Source organism: Lissotriton helveticus, chromosome 3_1 (assembly GCF_964261635.1).
Source record: "Lissotriton helveticus chromosome 3_1, aLisHel1.1, whole genome shotgun sequence".
Classification (NCBI taxonomy): domain Eukaryota; kingdom Metazoa; phylum Chordata; class Amphibia; order Caudata; family Salamandridae; genus Lissotriton; species Lissotriton helveticus.
In genome coordinates, this window is record NC_136061.1 from 1,484,577,514 (window position 1) to 1,484,597,614 (window position 20,101).

The window sequence follows — 20,101 nt, forward strand, 5'->3', positions numbered from 1 at the left end:
AAAGGAAGGGTGACGTCCTTTTCAGTATTCTGTTTGAATTATTTTCTGTGGACTTTCGTGAGTTTTTAGGGGCACAACGATGATTTTAGATAGATACCATTTTAAACAAGCATTTACAATGCAACGGTTTCGCCTTTGTAAAAGTTAGCTATTTGCATTGTAAATGACAAATTTTTTATTTATGTGTTGGTTTTGAAAACAGATAAATAAATGGCATTGCCATTTACAATGCCAATAGCTTAATCTCTCGCAAACAGTAAAAACGATTAATAATGACTAACCTCCTTCTTATCAAAGGACCAAAAACCCTGCCTTAAGTTGCAGTTATTGAAGAGCTTGCTGACAATTAGGAGCTCCCTGAGTGATGGTGTGTGTTTTGTAGGTGTGTGTGTGTGTGCACGTGTGTATTGCTGACATGCAATGCTCACATTCAATTAGGAGCTCCCTGATTGATGGTGTGTGTGTTTGTAGGTGTGTGTGCGCGTGTGCACGTGAGTATGCACATGTGCACGGGTGTGTGTGCATGATCATTGTGTGAATGAACGTTCACGAGTGTGTATGAATGTGTGCATGTGAGTGAGTGTGCATATGCATGGATCCACAAGGCATGAAAATGTATGTGCCACTCTAGTTCGTTGGTCTGCAAGGATTTTTTCATCATGCCCTCTGAGGCAATCATGGACCAGACACAATGTTTACTGCATGTGTGACTGAAAGTAAGTGAATCTCAGAATGCATATGTTTGTATCTGTGGCAATGTGTTGAAAGTGGTGCGTGCATGTGTGAGGGTAAGTGTGTGTAAGAGAGAGATAGTGTGCAAAAGGCCTTGAAGGGCTGGTGTCAATATGCAACAAATGTCAGCAACTCATTCTCCTGCTCATCTATGCAATCATAAACCAAAATGTACGTGTGTGTTCGTGCATGTGCACTCCTGTAAGTGTGTGTCTGTGCGCATTTGTGGAAGAATGCACAAGTGTATTAGAGTTTGAATGTGTGAATAATGCGTACACCACTCTAGCTAGGTGGTCTGGCATATTCGGCCTCCCATTAACATACTGAAGCAAACATAAACTAAACCAAATCTTGTGTGTGAGCTGTAGGGTCTGTTTCCCTTGCGAAAATAAGAGGTGTGAAGCAAATTACCACATGGGAGTCAACCCCGAGCTCCCAAAGTGTCATTGCCTGCAGGGGAATGAAATCAAATCGTGATGCCTATAAAATATAACAGCTTAATGTAACACAAGATAAGTAACCTAAAAATCACTTGACAAATATGACATTTGTGTTCAAACAAATTTAAAACAGAATAGCAACACAAAACACAAATATACAATTTAGACTGTAACGTAAGATAAACACACAAACATATAAAGCTATAACGTAACATACTATAACATAACATACTATAACATTATTATTGCAGAGAACGCGGTGCTTGGCAGGACATATGTGAATTACGTCACATAATTCGAAAAAACCCTCTGTCACAAACAGGCTGTGATGGTGAATGACATCATATGTTTTTAATAATTAACCCACGGAAGCTGAATTGCACATGTCACAACTGGCTCTACAGTCGTCTGCACATGTTTTGTATGTTAAAGGTCACTTCTGTGGTACTAGCGGCTGGAGTAGCTGACACTAGCCCCTTCCCATTTAACACTGTCTGGTCTTTGAGAAACGAGAGGGCTTTCACTCACAGCTGGTAGGGGAGGGGCTCTGGGGTCACCGGGGGCTCGGTGTAGGGCAGGGGGAGCCGGACAGTGGGTCCGCGGCACCTGAGAGCGGTGGAGAGAAGGGAGAGAAAGAATAAAGAGCCGGGGTAGGGGGGGCGGGGATGCAAGAGGGGGTTGGGGTAGGGAGTGTCCGCCGCCCACATAGCAGCATAGGAGCCAGTTAGCTCGCTCACTTTGAGAGGCCGCCCCTCCCTGTCCCAGAGTTTGGTGCAGGAAAGTGAGGGCTGAGACTGGACCAGGGGCGAGGAAGGCTCAGACTGACGAGGGGCAGTGAGGGGATGAGCACGGAGAGGGGCAGTGAGAGGGCTGAGATCAGAGCAGGGCAGGAGGGGCTGAGATTTGACCAGGGGGCGAAGAAGGCTCAGACTGACGAGGGGCAGTGAAGAATTGAGTGTGGAGCTGAGCTGTGAGGGGCTGAGTATGGAGCCGGACAGTGGGAGGGCAGCGAGGGCTGTGAGGCTGGACCAGGGGAGCGAGGAAGGCTCGGACTTAAGAGCAGGGCAGTGAGGGAGGCAATATGGCACAGGGCAGTGACTGGGCGGAGTATGGAGCAGGTCAGTGAGAGGCTGACTGAACCTGGATGAGGGGGCCCCTCCATAGGGGCAGTGGGGGTGTGTGTGGAGCCGAGTTTTGAGGGAGCTGAGTCTGCAGCAGGGCAGTGAGTGGCGCAGTCTCGAGCATGGCAGTGAGGGGGCAGAGTATGAAACAAGGCTGTGATGGGTGAGCGTGGAACAGGGGGTAGTAGTTTTGAGGCGGTGTGGAAGTGAGGGGGCAAAGCTATAGTTGGTAACTGAGTGGCACTCGGGTTGTATCCGGACAGTGAGGGTGAACACAGAGCAGGACAGTTAATGGGCGCTTGCATAATCAAGGGGGGCAGAGAGGACGGTGTCTGGGTCCCATGTAAATGTGATAAACCGGTTAAATGATTCGGCTCAGCGTGTACACAGGGGGTTGGGGGCTGAGCCTGAAGCAGGGCAGTGAGGGAGCTGAGTTTTGAACAGGGCAGTGAGGAGGGCTGGGTCAGTGGCGGGACAGTGCGGGGAGTATTGGGACAGTGCGGGTGCTGGGTCGTCCGCCCTCCCTGTCGCTATTCCCAGAGTCAGTGTGTCCCCCGGAGCTGTCTTGTGGAGAATTTGCCTCCCTGGCCAAAGTCACCCGGTTCAGACTCCAGCAAGTGCTTTTCAGGTCTGTCCCGCCCCCTCCCCCCTCCTCCCCGCAGGGCCCGCCTTCTGCTACTCCCACAGGGACCGGTTAACCCTGTGCTGGTCGGCGCCGGGCAAAAGCGTGGACTGTTCGGTCTTCTTGAGGCGCGTCAACTCTTCAACTAGAAGAGGACGCATCTTACTCGTGTGGATGACTGGAAGACAGCCTTAGGTCTCCGCACTCTAGTCGGGTCACAAAACCTGCAGTCTCGCACGCTCTTTCTCCCTCCCTTTGTGGAATCCTGTGCGCTCATTACAAATGTCAAAACAGTAACATCCATGGGCACCAGGCACACGCCCCCATGGAAAAATAGGGCCAGCATCAAATTGAACAGCGGGAGGGGGGCAGGAACGGGCTCACGGACAGCGGGGGGGGGGGCAGGAACGGGCTCACGGACACGGGAGGGGGGGCGGGAACGGACAGAGGGAACATCGCGCAACCTACCCCTACAAAGACACTTCCAAAATGGCAAAAACAATGCTTTTAAAATTTTTTAAAAAAACACCGCCCACCGCCTCATGACGATAGCAAGGGGGCGGGATGAGTAAAAATCGCGGGAACGCCCACGAATCTGCTCGGGGAATGAGTGACGCATCTCTGTTCCAATGGCTAGCCTCCATTTATGGAGCTAGCCAATGGGACAGAGAGGCGGGACGAAGCCCCATACATGTAAACAAAAGTTTTTCGGCGAGGCGAAACCTAAAAACCACTAGTTTTATGGCCAAATGAGTTGACATACTCCTCAGTAGTGCAATTGTTTTAACAACTTTTTTTAAGTTCAGGAACAGTGCCGTGCTACGTATGGAAGCCTCATTAGTTGAATCGCAGAAGCAAAATATAAAAAGGCAAAGCAAAGCTGCTGATTAAGCCATAATCTATTTTTAAAAAGTAAAACACTTCTACAAACATGAAAAAGGTCTTAACTCACCAACTCAGTCAATCAATCAAAATACTTAATTCGGCTTTTGTATAAAAACCATGAAAGTCCAAGTTACATTATAGCGTTGAAGGATCCCATCCATAGATATCATTGATCAATGGTAACAATTAATTATAAAGTACAAGAACAAAAGACGTAAAACATATCCACATTAGTGCTATTTTGCACATTGAAAATGTTTTTAGCCTAATATACCTTTTTTATGTATATAAATGCGACATTTATTATTAGGATAATTTAATTTGTATGATTCATAAATTATCCTGTGTTGTCCTTGGCGTATTTTTGCACATGCAATATTTGCACATGGACAGACTGAGTATTTTGTCTCTTGTCATGCACTAGTAGGTCACATGTCCAATTTTTTGTGTTGATTGCACTTTAAAAAGCCTCCTCCCCATGGCAATGTGTCATGTGACCAAGACCCAGTGGGGGTCGAAACGCGTCATGGCGGACTGGCTGGTCGGAAAAATAACAAAATAAAAATTTGATTGGCACCAGAGTTGTGGGACGACTTTTCGTTTCTTGCCTAGATTCAAGGCGGTGGATAGCAACGAGTGAAATTCATTTAATTTACCAAGGGACTTCAGCGGTAACAAGTCGAACCCCTCCCCTCTTCGGGCACTGCTACTGGAAGTCATTGGTTCTGGTGTTCCGGAACTTGTATCTGATACTCTGATTGGAGGAAATTGCGGAAGCCCCTGGGAGCGAAGTATTCTCCTGCCGACGGAGCGGGAATCGGCAGACCTCGTGTCAGCAGACCGAAGGTATTCGCACGATAATCCGCGAAGGTAGGAGACAATCTAATTCCCAGTGGGGAGTGTGCGCGGCGCCAGGGCGGGATTGTACTAACATTAGCCCGGCGACCGTCTTTGTAAGCGATCAATTAAAAAGATACGACCACAACATCAGCCAAGATGTCCGCAGACGTATTGCGCAGCAGGGAAAGGCGGCAAGGTCTATGTTTCTGGACTCTCCGGCTGGGGAGTCCACGGCAATCACTAATCCTATTAACAACACGGGAAGCTCTAACATTAGGGAACTGTTCAAGAAATTAGAAAAATGCAAAAAATTAGAACAATTGAAATGGTGGGAAAATAAATCATTGTCTCGTTATTTGGAAGTTGGTCGGGTGCCTAGAGGGTTAAGGATTACATTAGCACCGAGCTACGAGAACCCTGACCCGGCCATGCTACTAGAATGGGCTGAGTCCAATTTGGAGTCCTCCTCCAAACTTATGACGATTCTCATCAAATATGCAGAAAGTGATCGTGTGAAGTTACAAAAGCAAATTGAAGAATTGGAATTGGAAATTAGTAAAGTGGATGAAACTGATACATCCAAAAAAATGAGGGATGAAATGTTGTCACGCTTGAGGAAGGAAGAAGACGTCATCAAACGGAGAAAAACTTTCAAATTTGAAAGGGATCGTTTAGATTACTTAAACGGCCAGGTTTTTACATATGCCCGACGCTATGATGTGGTAAAAACTCGCGCAGGCAAATTAGGACAACGAAGAAATAGTAACACAACTGTTGCATCCACATCGGCTTCTGATATAAGTTCAGCCATTGACAGCGATCTGGAAAATGACAATAGTAGAACCCAGCAATTGGGGTTTACAAAGTTTTCCCTGGCCTCGGAGGTGGATTGTCTGTGCAGGGACAGACGGGAAACACTACAACCCATATTACCACGTGGAGCAAAAGCCAAAGGTCCAACTTCAAATGACAACAAAGGAGAAGAAAGTGCTGCAAAAGACGTCACGTAAACAAAAACAGGTCCCAACAGGTATTATTTAAAAGACTGTTTCAAAGGAGTATGCCACAGGCATTACTGAGAACAGAACACAAGGAGTCAAAGGTTTGAAAAAAGGGTGGTATTATTCACCAAGGGCAAGGGGTAATGCATTTACAGTTAAGACAGCACTGTAAAGATTAGATCTTGTGACAACCCAGTGGCACTTGGTGCAAGGTGCTATATACAGTTTTAAGTGAAATGAAAAGTGCAAGTGCTTTTAAAAACAGCATAAGTGGCGCATACATGAAAATATGTACATCATTTAAAGCTTCAATTACAGAACAAGTTACAATCACTTGGAAAATAGTTATTTTCTGGTAAGAGCTTTAAGTGCGATATGCGTCATATGATTCAGGCTGTGTGGTCGACGGCGTTTCGATCCCCTTGGGTTGGGATCGTCATCAGGACGGGGTTGTCGATGGGTACAGTGCTGTGGACAAAGGAGGGGAGTCATGAGCAGGGGCAATTGGCGGGCGGGGAGAGGTAGGTGAGGGGTGGGGGAACTTGTATTCGGACTGAGTCGTATTAGGTCTACCGTGAGAAAAGGGGACGTGACTGTTGTGGTGGCCAGAAAGGGAAGGAGAGTGCTACTTGGGGGTGACTAGTGAGGAAAGGTTGGCCCGGCGAGGAGGAGACCTTTCAGTGGAATGGTGATCCACATATAAGGAAATAAACTTACAAGGAGCCAGTTAGGATTGCGAGGCTGGCGGCACACGGCTGTTATTAGCGTCAATTGCTGGAGGGAAAAATACTAACGTTAGTATTGAACCGCAGGGGTGTAACAAGATAGTAAGGGAAGGTCTGAGGGTGTAATTACCTGGTCGCGGTACGTCCTAAGACTGCTCACAAAGTTGGGCAGCGTCTGGATCGGGAAAGAGAGAGAGCGCGCATGCGGTCAGTTAGGCTGTTTGAAGCTCCGTGATCGAGCAGGCGCTGACTCCTGCGTGCGATCTGGGTGTGCAGTCTCTCGGAAAGTCTCTTACCTGAAGACAGGAATGGCACAGAAGGCCAGAGCTCATCTGGCGTGGCTGGTCGGCAATGAATGCGGGAGCAGACCGCGCATTCCCTGTGTCCTGGATTATGTCCAGGCTGCCGCGCGAGGGGGGCGGAGTACGGACGCAAGCCAGGGGCGGGGTTTTGGAAGGTAGGGGATGTGTCGCGAGGCGATTGGCGTGAGTGAGAGAAGGGGGCGGGAATGGGAAGGGCCGGGGAGGAGAGGTAGGGCGTGGGCTTTGGTTCCTATGGATACCCAAGTAAACAGGAAAAACAAAGTGTCAGAAAGCCGTAATTACGGGCGGTCGCGCTAGGGGAGGTGCCAGCAGAGTTATGCAAACAGTAGGAGGCAAGTGTAATAGTTGCATACCTCCGATGACGCTCTGGACACGGATCTTAAGCCAAAACGTAAATGTAATTACCACATTACAATAAATTATACTTTGGGCCAAAAGGTGCATGTGAATCATTACAATAAATATCGCATTGCAATAAATTGGATGAGAGCGGATAACCATTGAGCATGTTTTTAACAGGAAAAAAAGGGGGTTTATTGGTGTAAAACCGGGCGGTTAACTTACAGGAATGTATTAAAGGCTTGGGAGGTACATTGAGCCAGTTTGAGGTCCTGGTCTGGACGAAGGATCATAATACAATAGTCATATATTACGTGAATTGCAAACCAGGGAAGGTCAGAGGGAATTAGATGGTGATGGTCGCGCTAGGGGAGTGCCAGGGGGAGTTAGTAGTCGGAAGCATGTGTAAAAGTTACATACCTCCGATGACGCTCTGGACATGGATCTTGAGCCAAGACGTAATTGTAATTACCACATTACAATATACTTAGGGCCAAAAGGTGCATGTGAATCATTACAGTAAATATCGCATTGCAATAGAATTTGGATGAGAGCGGATAACCATTGAGCATGTTTTAACAGGAAAAAGGGGGGTTTTGGTTGGTGTGAAACCGGGCGGTTAATTTACAGGAATGTATTAAAGGCTTGGGAGGTACATTGAGCCAGTTTAAGGTCCTGGTCTGGACGAAGGATCATTCAAACATTAATACAGTAGTCATATATTACGTGAATTGCAATACAGGGAAGGTCAGAGGGAATTAGATGGTGATGGTACTGGTCCATTCATCAAGGGTGTTAAGCCCGCGGTTGACCGAGTCAACCCTGGCGATCCATTTGCATTCGGCTCTGTTGAGCAGAGCAGTCATGTTGCCCCCTCTGAGGGGTAGGGTAGGTTTCTCAATGACCTGCCATCTTAGGTCCGTGTCCGTATGAGAGTGCTCAATGAAGTGTGAGACCAGGGGTGCTGTGAGTACCTTGCAATTGATTCTGCTTTTATGTTGTATGATCCGCTGTTTCACCATTTGCGTTGTCTGGCCGATGTAGATCAAATCACACGGGCATCGGATAGCATAGATCACGTTTTGAGTTTTGCAATTGGTTTGATGAGTGAGCTGGTGTGTTTGTCCCATGAATTTGAATTCTTTGGTGTTTATTGTCAATTCGCATACACTACAGGACTGGCATTTGAAATGTCCAATGACAGGGGGCATGCCCCACGCTGCTGTGATGGTGTTTCTCTCAGTACTGGTGGTCGGCCAGGTGATGGCACGAACGAGGTGGTTAGCGATGTTACTTCCTCTCTGATAAGAGAACAAGGGAGGTGCGTTGAATTGTTCTTCTGATCGTAGCACAGTCCAGTTCTTTTTAATAATTTTGGCAACTCGGTTGCTGTCCGGACTGAAGACTGAGACAAAGGGGATCCTTTTCAAAGTTTGTTTGTTTTGGTTTGGCATTAGTAAGTCCTCCCGGTGGTTATACCATGCCCGTTTTTTGGCTTGTTTCACCAGACGTCGTGGGTAACCTCTGTTGATCAGTTTGGAGACTAGGATATCCGCCTCCCTGAAGTAATCCTTCCGCCACTTGCAATTCCTCCGGATGCGGAGGAATTGGCCAAAAGGGAGACCATCGCGTAGACCTCTGGGGTGGTTGCTCGAATAGTGTAGCAACGTGTTCCGTTCAGTTGGCTTGCGATAGAGTATAGTTCCAATTTTACCTTCCTCCGCATGTATCGTGACATCCAGGAAGTGTAGGTCATTAGGTTTGGTTTCATATGTGAATTTGAGGTGTTCCTGGGAAGAGTTTAACCAGTCAACGCACGGCTGTAAGGAGTTAGCTGTGCCATTCCAAATTAATAGAATGTCATCGATGTACCGACGCCACAGATGGATTTGGGGTCGGTACGGGTTGATTTGGTTAAGGAACAATGACTTTTCAAGGGCATGTACATATAGAATGGCAAAATTCGGAGCAAAGCAAGCCCCCATTGCTACTCCCTTGATTTGCAAGTAGTATGTGTTCTTATACAAAAAATAATTGTTTTGTAGGGCCACTCTTAAGAGATCCATAACGAAATCGGTCGGAATTTTGGATGGTTGTGGTCTGGTGATCAGAAGATTTTTGATTACGTTGAGTCCTTCACAGTGGGGAATGTTAGTGTAGAGGGACTCAATATCCAAACTTGCCATTATTTGATTGTCCATATCGAAAGGTTGATCTTCAATGGTGGTGATTAGGTCCATAGTGTCACGGATGTAGGTGTCCGTTATGGGCACAAACTCTTTTATCACGGAGTCCACAAACTTGCCAAGGGGTTCCAGGATGGAACCGCACCCCGATACTATCGGGCGTCCAGGAGGATTTCTGGCGTCTTTATGTATTTTGGGAAGTACATAAAGGATAGGAGTCCTGGGGTGTGGGTTGTTCAAAAACTCAAATTCTTTTTTATTGATGACGTTGTTATCTCTAGCTGCAGTTGTTATAGAGAGAATCTTTTGTCTTATATCTGCAAGGGGATCTTTTGTTAGAGCACGGTAATGGTCGTGGTTGGTTAGTTGTCGCTCTACCTCCCTGTCGTATTCAGTGTTATTGAGGACAACAATCCCACCTCCCTTGTCCGCGGGTTTGATGACTATTCCCGGGTTGTTTTGCAAGGTGGCAAGTGCTTCTTTCTCTTCCCAGGGCAGGTTGTAGGGGACGTAGCGTGGAGCGGTCTTGAGTTCCATAACTTCTTTCAAGACAAGTTTTTCAAAAGTCAGAATTTCTGGTGGCATTTGATGCGAGGGAGGGTTGAAGGTAGAGGGTGGCCGAAATGGAGAAATCTCTAACCCACTGTTATCTGGTTTGTCGGAGAAAAAGTATTTTAGTCGGATTCTCCTGAAAAATTTCAGAAGGTTGGACTGGAGATCCAGGAAGTTGGTTCTGACCGTTGGCACAAAAGAAAGACCACGAGACAGAAGTTTCGTTTCTGTGGGTGTAAGATTGTGGTCCGACAGGTTGAAGATAGGGATGGACGTTACAGCATTTGTAGTTTCTTTGTCCATTATTGGGGTTGGCCCCACTGGTAGTACCGGTTGCGAGTTTGTCTGTTGCCTGGTACTGGTGGTTGGTATTGCTTCGCCCTTGTCTGACGATTCTGTGGTTGTGGGTGTTGACCGCGGCCTCGACCTCGTCCTAAAAAACCGGGTGGAAGTAGTGGCTGTGGACCAGAGGTGGTGGCGTCGGTATCGTCTCCTGAGCTGTTTGATGAGACAGAGAAGGTGACGCGCTGGTTGTTTCTGTATCGGCCCCAATTTTGTGATCTTGGTTGGTTCTGATGTGTGGTATAGAATTCTTCATTCAAATAAGGATACGTGTTCTCATTCTTATAGTTCTTGATATCTTCCCAAAATACATAAAGACGCCAGAAATCCTCCTGGACGCCCGATAGTATCGGGGTGCGGTTCCATCCTGGAACCCCTTGGCAAGTTTGTGGACTCCGTGATAAAAGAGTTTGTGCCCATAACGGACACCTACATCCGTGACACTATGGACCTAATCACCACCATTGAAGATCAACCTTTCGATATGGACAATCAAATAATGGCAAGTTTGGATATTGAGTCCCTCTACACTAACATTCCCCACTGTGAAGGACTCAACGTAATCAAAAATCTTCTGATCACCAGACCACAACCATCCAAAATTCCGACCGATTTCGTTATGGATCTCTTAAGAGTGGCCCTACAAAACAATTATTTTTTGTATAAGAACACATACTACTTGCAAATCAAGGGAGTAGCAATGGGGGCTTGCTTTGCTCCGAATTTTGCCATTCTATATGTACATGCCCTTGAAAAGTCATTGTTCCTTAACCAAATCAACCCGTACCGACCCCAAATCCATCTGTGGCGTCGGTACATCGATGACATTCTATTAATTTGGAATGGCACAGCTAACTCCTTACAGCCGTGCGTTGACTGGTTAAACTCTTCCCAGGAACACCTCAAATTCACATATGAAACCAAACCTAATGACCTACACTTCCTGGATGTCACGATACATGCGGAGGAAGGTAAAATTGGAACTATACTCTATCGCAAGCCAACTGAACGGAACACGTTGCTACACTATTCGAGCAACCACCCCAGAGGTCTACGCGATGGTCTCCCTTTTGGCCAATTCCTCCGCATCCGGAGGAATTGCAAGTGGCGGAAGGATTACTTCAGGGAGGCGGATATCCTAGTCTCCAAACTGATCAACAGAGGTTACCCACGACGTCTGGTGAAACAAGCCAAAAAACGGGCATGGTATAACCACCGGGAGGACTTACTAATGCCAAACCAAAACAAACAAACTTTGAAAAGGATCCCCTTTGTCTCAGTCTTCAGTCCGGACAGCAACCGAGTTGCCAAAATTATTAAAAAGAACTGGACTGTGCTACGATCGGAAGAACAATTCAACGCACCTCCCTTGTTCTCTTATCAGAGAGGAAGTAACATCGCTAACCACCTCGTTCGTGCCATCACCTGGCCGACCACCAGTACTGAGAGAAACACCATCACAGCAGCGTGGGGCATGCCCCCTGTCATTGGACATTTCAAATGCCAGTCCTGTAGTGTATGCGAATTGACAATAAACACCAAAGAATTCAAATTCATGGGACAAACACACCAGCTCACTCATCAAACCAATTGCAAAACTCAAAACGTGATCTATGCTATCCGATGCCCGTGTGATTTGATCTACATCGGCCAGACAACGCAAATGGTGAAACAGCGGATCATACAACATAAAAGCAGAATCAATTGCAAGGTACTCACAGCACCCCTGGTCTCACACTTCATTGAGCACTCTCATACGGACACGGACCTAAGATGGCAGGTCATTGAGAAACCTACCCTACCCCTCAGAGGGGGCAACATGACTGCTCTGCTCAACAGAGCCGAATGCAAATGGATCGCCAGGGTTGACTCGGTCAACCGCGGGCTTAACACCCTTGATGAATGGACCAGTACCATCACCATCTAATTCCCTCTGACCTTCCCTGTATTGCAATTCACGTAATATATGACTACTGTATTAATGTTTGAATGATCCTTCGTCCAGACCAGGACCTTAAACTGGCTCAATGTACCTCCCAAGCCTTTAATACATTCCTGTAAATTAACCGCCCGGTTTCACACCAACCAAAACCCCCCTTTTTCCTGTTAAAACATGCTCAATGGTTATCCGCTCTCATCCAAATTCTATTGCAATGCGATATTTACTGTAATGATTCACATGCACCTTTTGGCCCTAAGTATATTGTAATGTGGTAATTACAATTACGTCTTGGCTCAAGATCCATGTCCAGAGCGTCATCGGAGGTATGTAACTTTTACACATGCTTCCGACTACTAACTCCCCCTGGCACTCCCCTAGCGCGACCATCACCATCTAATTCCCTCTGACCTTCCCTGGTTTGCAATTCACGTAATATATGACTATTGTATTATGATCCTTCGTCCAGACCAGGACCTCAAACTGGCTCAATGTACCTCCCAAGCCTTTAATACATTCCTGTAAGTTAACCGCCCGGTTTTACACCAATAAACCCCCTTTTTTTCCTGTTAAAAACATGCTCAATGGTTATCCGCTCTCATCCAATTTATTGCAATGCGATATTTATTGTAATGATTCACATGCACCTTTTGGCCCAAAGTATAATTTATTGTAATGTGGTAATTACATTTACGTTTTGGCTTAAGATCCGTGTCCAGAGCGTCATCGGAGGTATGCAACTATTACACTTGCCTCCTACTGTTTGCATAACTCTGCTGGCACCTCCCCTAGCGCGACCGCCCGTAATTACGGCTTTCTGACACTTTGTTTTTCCTGTTTACTTGGGTATCCAAAGGAACCAAAGCCCACGCCCTACCTCTCCTCCCCGGCCCTTCCCATTCCCGCCCCCTTCTCTCACTCACGCCAATCGCCTCGCGACACATCCACTACCTTCCAAAACCCCGCCCCTGGCTTGCGTCCGTACTCCGCCCCCCTCGCGCGGCAGCCTGGACATAATCCAGGACACAGGGAATGCGCGGTCTGCTCCCGCATTCATTGCCGACCAGCCACGCCAGATGAGCTCTGGCCTTCTGTGCCATTCCTGTCTTCAGGTAAGAGACTTTCCGAGAGACTGCACACCCAGATCGCACGCAGGAGTCAGCGCCTGCTCGATCACGGAGCTTCAAACAGCCTAACTGACCGCATGCGCGCTCTCTCTCTTTCCCGATCCAGACGCTGCCCAACTTTGTGAGCAGTCTTAGGACGTACCGCGACCAGGTAATTACACCCTCAGACCTTCCCTTACTATCTTGTTACACCCCTGCGGTTCAATACTAACGTTAGTATTTTTCCCTCCAGCAATTGACGCTAATAACAGCCGTGTGCCGCCAGCCTCGCAATCCTAACTGGCTCCTTGTAAGTTTATTTCCTTATATGTGGATCACCATTCCACTGAAAGGTCTCCTCCTCGCCGGGCCAACCTTTCCTCACTAGTCACCCCCAAGTAGCACTCTCCTTCCCTTTCTGGCCACCACAACAGTCACGTCCCCTTTTCTCACGGTAGACCTAATACGACTCAGTCCGAATACAAGTTCCCCCACCCCTCACCTACCTCTCCCCGCCCGCCAATTGCCCCTGCTCATGACTCCCCTCCTTTGTCCACAGCACTGTACCCATCGACAACCCCGTCCTGATGACGATCCCAACCCAAGGGGATCGAAACGCCGTCGACCACACAGCCTGAATCATATGACGCATATCGCACTTAAAGCTCTTACCAGAAAATAACTATTTTCCAAGTGATTGTAACTTGTTCTGTAATTGAAGCTTTAAATGATGTACATATTTTCATGTATGCGCCACTTATGCTGTTTTTAAAAGCACTTGCACTTTTCATTTCACTTAAAACTGTATATAGCACCTTGCACCAAGTGCCACTGGGTTGTCACAAGATCTAATCTTTACAGTGCTGTCTTAACTGTAAATGCATTACCCCTTGCCCTTGGTGAATAATACCACCCTTTTTTCAAACCTTTGACTCCTTGTGTTCTGTTCTCAGTAATGCCTGTGGCATACTCCTTTGAAACAGTCTTTTAAATAATACCTGTTGGGACCTGTTTTTGTTTACATAATACACCCATCCCAACGTGGTTTATGGGTTACCTCCTGTGCTTCCTACAGCAAAAGACGTCACGGCAGCAAGCAAGAAAGCGGGCAGAGGACGATGGAATCGCTTTCAAAAGAAGACTCAGGCATGAACGTATCACCCAGTTCAGTCATTAACCTGACGAATATCAGGCTTACATCAGCGGAATCCAAGGTCCTGGAACTGGGACTTTCTTACTGCCCTCCACGGAATCTCAATTATGCGGACGTCAGACTCGACACTTACAGATTTGTAAGAAAATTTAAATTGATGAAATTTCACCAGCTACAACCAAAAGACAAAAAGGAGAAAAAGGGAGCCATGGGGGAAACGGTAATGAGCACTGGGAATCCCTCAGTTTTAACGGCTTGTGATTATGAATCATTTGAAGATATCTGGTCACCACGTAAGGAACAAGACGATGGCATGGCATTAGACAACGGGACATCAAGCATTGATAGAAAAGTCTGGGAGACAAAATTCAAGCCCAAATCCATCTTCAATCCGATTATGTTACATGATAGCCTTGATGTCTATCATGAACTGGTCAAACTGGATTTGAAAAAACTATACACAACAGTTAACAAATCGCATGTGGTGACAAACAAACTTAATGCCTGCTATTGGAATTTGATGAAAAAACTAGGAAAGGACAATAAGATAATTGTGAGACAAGCAGACAAAGGGGGTAACGTGGTCCTATGGCCACGTGAACTATATATGTCGGAAGCAGAATCACAACTCTCTGATCAAGCTTGTTATAAGAAGAGCAATATACATATAGTCCGGGAGTCATGGAATGAACACTACTCTAAGTTGCTTGCTTGGAAAAGTGGGGGACTGGTGAGTGATGCGGAATACCAGTTTCTTTAAAAAGATCACCCAGTCATCCCCACATTTTATCTTATTCCAAAAGTCCATAAATCTGTGACCAGGCTGCCGGGAAGACCCATTATTTCCGCTATTGGAAGCATTATGGAAAACACGTCCAAGTACATAGATTATTTTCTGCAAGAATGGGTGCAAAGCCTTTGTTCATATGTCCAAGATACATCGGACTTTCTTCGTAAAATTGAACATATAGACTGGTGTTCTGATATGGTTCTAATGACATTGGATGTAACCTCCTTGTACACTTCAATAAGACACCAAGATGGGTTGAAAGCTATTGAGCACTTTTTAAAATCTGAGATCCATGAACTGCGCATCTCATAACAAAATGTTGCTATCCATGGTTAACGGTTGTCTTGAGCATAATTATTTCTTGTTTAACAACCAAATTTACCAACAAATAAGGGGGGTAGCTATGGGGGCCTGCTTTTCCCCCAGCTACTCATGTCTTCACATGGGTCTGTGGGAAGAGCAGGTCCTTAGAGGTGAACTCGGTCATTTGGTGCAGAATCAGGTTATTTTGCATCTGAGATACATTGATGATTTGTTTTTTTTCTGGAAAGGCTCAGAGCAAAGTGCAATTCAATTTGTGGAAGGTTTGAACACAAATTGCTTTAACCTTAATTTTACATCCACTATCAGTTCCAGTTCTGTTTTCTTTTTGGATGTAAAGGTGTATGTGGAGGGTAATGCTTTGGCAGCCGTTTATATAGGAAGCCCATGGCAGGTAACACCGTGCTGCATGCGTCGAGCCACCATCCGCAACATCTGATCCGTGGCATCCCTTATGGGGAGATGCTGCGGATCAAACGCATCTGTAGCACAGAGCACGAATGCCAGATTGCACAACAGGCTAGTAAAGAACGTTTTTTGGCTAGGGGATATACCCCGGGTGTTATAGATACTGCTATCAATAAAGCTAGACAGTTATCTAGAAGTGAGGCTCTGGTTTCAAAATCACAGAAGGAGGAGGCGACTACATGTCCTCCTTCCACGCATACCAGAATGATACTCACATACAATAAACAACATCTTCAAATACGGAAGATACTTAGCCGTAATTGGAATCTGGTACAAGGGGATCCTGTAATTGGCTGTATGGTATCCAACAAGCCTGAGCTTACTTTCAGAAAATCTCAGACAAAGGGTGACAAGCTTGTTAAATCTAACCCAGAAATGGTTACCGTAGGCACATGGATGTCGTTGATAAAGGGTTTCAGAAAGTGCCCAAGCTGTAAGGTTTGCAATTTCTGTAGCAATAGAACCCAAAACACCAGTCCATTCCATGCAGAGCCCATCTCAATCACCAAGAGACTGACCTGTAGGACAGACTTTGCTGTCTATGTGCTGGAGTGTCCGTTTGGGTTCAGGTATATCGGTAGCACAAAGTTACCGGCCCATAAACGGATACTCCAGCACATTCGAGCCATTTCTAGTAAAGATCAAACGTACCCGGTGGCCAGGCATTTCGAGCAATCGCATAATAGCAACCTCCAATTTGGTACAATATTATGTGATTGATTCAGTAGACCCAATGAAGCGGGAAGGTAATCGTGAGGCCAGACTGCATCTCTTAGAGACCAGGTACATACTAGAATTAGACACTAAGCATCCTACAGGTTTGAATTCCAGTGAGGATTTCTACACTTGCCTTTAGCTGGATTAAGGATTGAAAATACCCATATCTGGATAGGTGAAGTTCCAGCTAAGGGCATCTCATTAGATTCTGGACAGGATGTACACCGTTTAGGTCTCTTGGGGCCATATATAGGTAAATGGCATTTACCGAATCGTAAATACCGAATTTTACCGATTCGGTATTAACAAATCGGTAAATGCCATGTAGGTAATTATTCGGTAACAATTACCGAATCGTTAAGATTCGGTAATTACCGAATCAGTATTTACCGATTTGGTAATTGCCATTGATTCCTATGGGCCTTGAGGCCCATAAGAATCAATGGCAATTACCGAATCGGTAAATACCGATTCGGTAGAATTACCGATTTGTCAAGGGGGACAGGGTGTCACTTTGACACCCTGTTGCACCCCTGATTCTGGCCTGTGTGCCATGTGACACACATACATGCCCAAAGGGCATGTATGTGTGCCACATGGCAAAGGTGTACATGCACAGATGTGCATGTACACAGGAATGCGTTATTTACCATGCAATAGTATTTCATGGTAAATAACGAATTCCTAAGGGCCTGTGGCACTGTTTCCAGAGCCACCTACATCCCATATTACCGATTCTGTACATTTACCGATTCGGTAATTTACAGATTCGGTAAATTTACAGAATCGGTAATTATCTGACCCCCTACATCTGAAACTACAAATACCGGTTGGTAACGGCCGAAATCGGCCGTTACCGACCGGTATTTGGCCACCTACATATGGCCCTTGGTGAGTTGTTTATGATTAGTCATTATTTTCTGATTTCGAGAGCTTCCATGATATAGGTGAATTAGTGGAAATATACAGGAAGGATATTATGAAATAATTTTAAACATAGACTTTGCACATTTATCTAGTAATATTGTTTGGAGGAGGCAAATAGTATCATGTAGTAATAAACTGAGGATTTGGTTTCTACAGATACAGAGGATTAGAATAAGGTATTTTTTGCACAGGTTATATTTTAGGGCAGTTATTAGGCACATTTTGAATTATTCTTCTACAAGAATGGGGACACTATCAAAGACCTACTCAGATCAATGGAGGATATACATGCCCACTTGGGCTTTATATAGATAATAGAGCATTGATAGTGTAGAAATTAGGTGGCTGAATTTATTTTGAACATGAAATGAGTGTCATACAGTGGGTTTTTAATATACCTATGAAATGCATTTATTTATTATTTATATTTATATTATATATATTTATATATTTATGTATTTATTCTTGATGGGATAAAATTGCTTTAGGTATGGGATCGTCTGATGAATGACCACGTCCATTCCCCTAATACTTGCATTATGCAGATATTATCCACTGTTGCTGCTATTGTATTGCTGCTATTTTACAGTTTATAGATCATGCCTTTATTGCACTAGCGTTATTTGCACATGAGGAATATTACTCGCATTACGCGGATAGTTTCGGTTGTGGCTGCTTCTAAAATAATGTTTACTTAATTTTGTATACATTTGCACTAGCGCTATTTTGCACATTGAAAATGTTTTTAGCCTAACATACATTTTTTATGTATATCAATGCGACATTTATTATTAGGATAATTTATTTGTATGATTCATAAATTATCCTGTGTTGTCCTTGGCGTATTTTTGCACATGCAATATTTGCACATGGACAGACTGAGTATTTTGTCTCTTGTCATGCACTAGTAGTTCACATGTCCAATGTTTTGTGTTGATTGCACTTTGAAAAGCCTCCTCCCCCATGGCAATGCGTCATGTGATCAAGACCCAGTGGGGGTCGAAACGCATCATGGCGGACTGGCTGGTCGGAGAAATAACAAAATAAAAATTTGATTGGCATCAGAGTTGTGGGTCGACTTTTCGTTTCTTGATGGATTCAAGGCGGTGGATAGCAACGAGTGAAATTCATATATAGATATATATTCACTGAAAAAACCATAGGTTTTAGGCCTTATATAGTTAGGAATTAGCATTTAAAAAACCTTGAAAATTCACTGAAAAAACCATAGGTTTCAGGCCTTATATAGTTAGGAATTAACATATAAAAACCATTGAAATTGCTCCTATATAGTTAGTTGGACTAACTATATTTGGAGCACCCGCAGTCCACTGCTGATGATGTCACATATTACATCATTCATGACATGGTCAGTGACATCACTGATGACATCACTGATGACATCTTAAATGACATCACTGATGACATCTCATTTGACATCACTGATGACATCACTGATGACATCATCCAGTGACTGTGTTTTTCTGTAAAGTTTAAATATGTTTTACATATTGAAGAATGAGTGGATGTATAAGTGTCTGGATGAAGGATTTAGTAGGTGCGTGACTGACTGTATGAGTGAGTGATTAAATGTGTCTTACTGAATGCATAGGTTAGTGACTAAACTGTGTGAATGTGTGCATCAGTATGTCTGTTGTTGTGTAAGCTGTTGCAAGTGTTGATCAGTAGCTATATGAGTGGCTATATGGGTTATTGATTGGTTGCCCAAGTATTTGTATGGGAGACTGAGTGTGTGTGTGTGGCTGGCTGGGAGGTGTGTAACTCTGTGCAGATCAATGTGTACTTGTATCAGTGATTGTATAAGAGAGTAAGTATGTTTGAATAAGTAAGGTGTTGTGTGTATAACTATATAGATGAGGAAATGGAAGTGTGATTGATTCTTTACATGACTGACTAGGTGTGTGAGTAACTCCATGGATGAGTGGCAGTGTATGAGTGTCTGCATAGGTGTATGAGTGCATATGATAGTGTTGCATTGATGAGTGACTGTATGTATGCGTGATTGTATGGGTGAATGAGTGGATGTGTATGTAGACCTAGGAATCAGTGAGTGCCTATGTAGTAACTGGTATTGGTGTGTCAATGGTTTCAAGAATGGTAGTCTGTATTTAACACTGGGTGTATCAAAGGTTATATTAGAGTGTGAGGAGGTGCATCGTATTATCACATGAATGATGTAATCAGTGATGTCATCAGTGATGTCAAATGAGATGTCATCAGTGATGTCATCAGTGATGTCACTGACCATGTCATGAAAGATGTAATATGTGACATCATCAGCAGTGGATTGCGGGTGCGCCAAATATAGTTAGTCCAACTAACTATATAGGAGCAATTTCAATTGTTTTTTATATGTTAATTCCTAACTATATAAGGCCTGAAACCTATGGTTTTTTCAGTGAATTTTCAAGGTTTTTTAAATCTAATTCCTAGCTATATAAGGCCTAAAACCTATGGTTTTTTCAGTGAATTTCAAAGGTTTTTTAAATGCTAATTCCTAACTATATAAGGCCTGAAACCTATGTTTTTTTCAGTGAATTTGCAAGGTTTT

General features: G+C 44.8%; 1 protein-coding gene across 4 annotated transcripts in view; it reads left to right on the plus strand.

The window, feature by feature from the left end:
* The window catches only part of LOC144823532 (uncharacterized), a 1,119,534-nt gene that overhangs the window by 256,832 nt on the left and 842,601 nt on the right, over positions 1–20,101 (plus strand). The gene's annotated exons all lie outside the window — the stretch shown is intronic.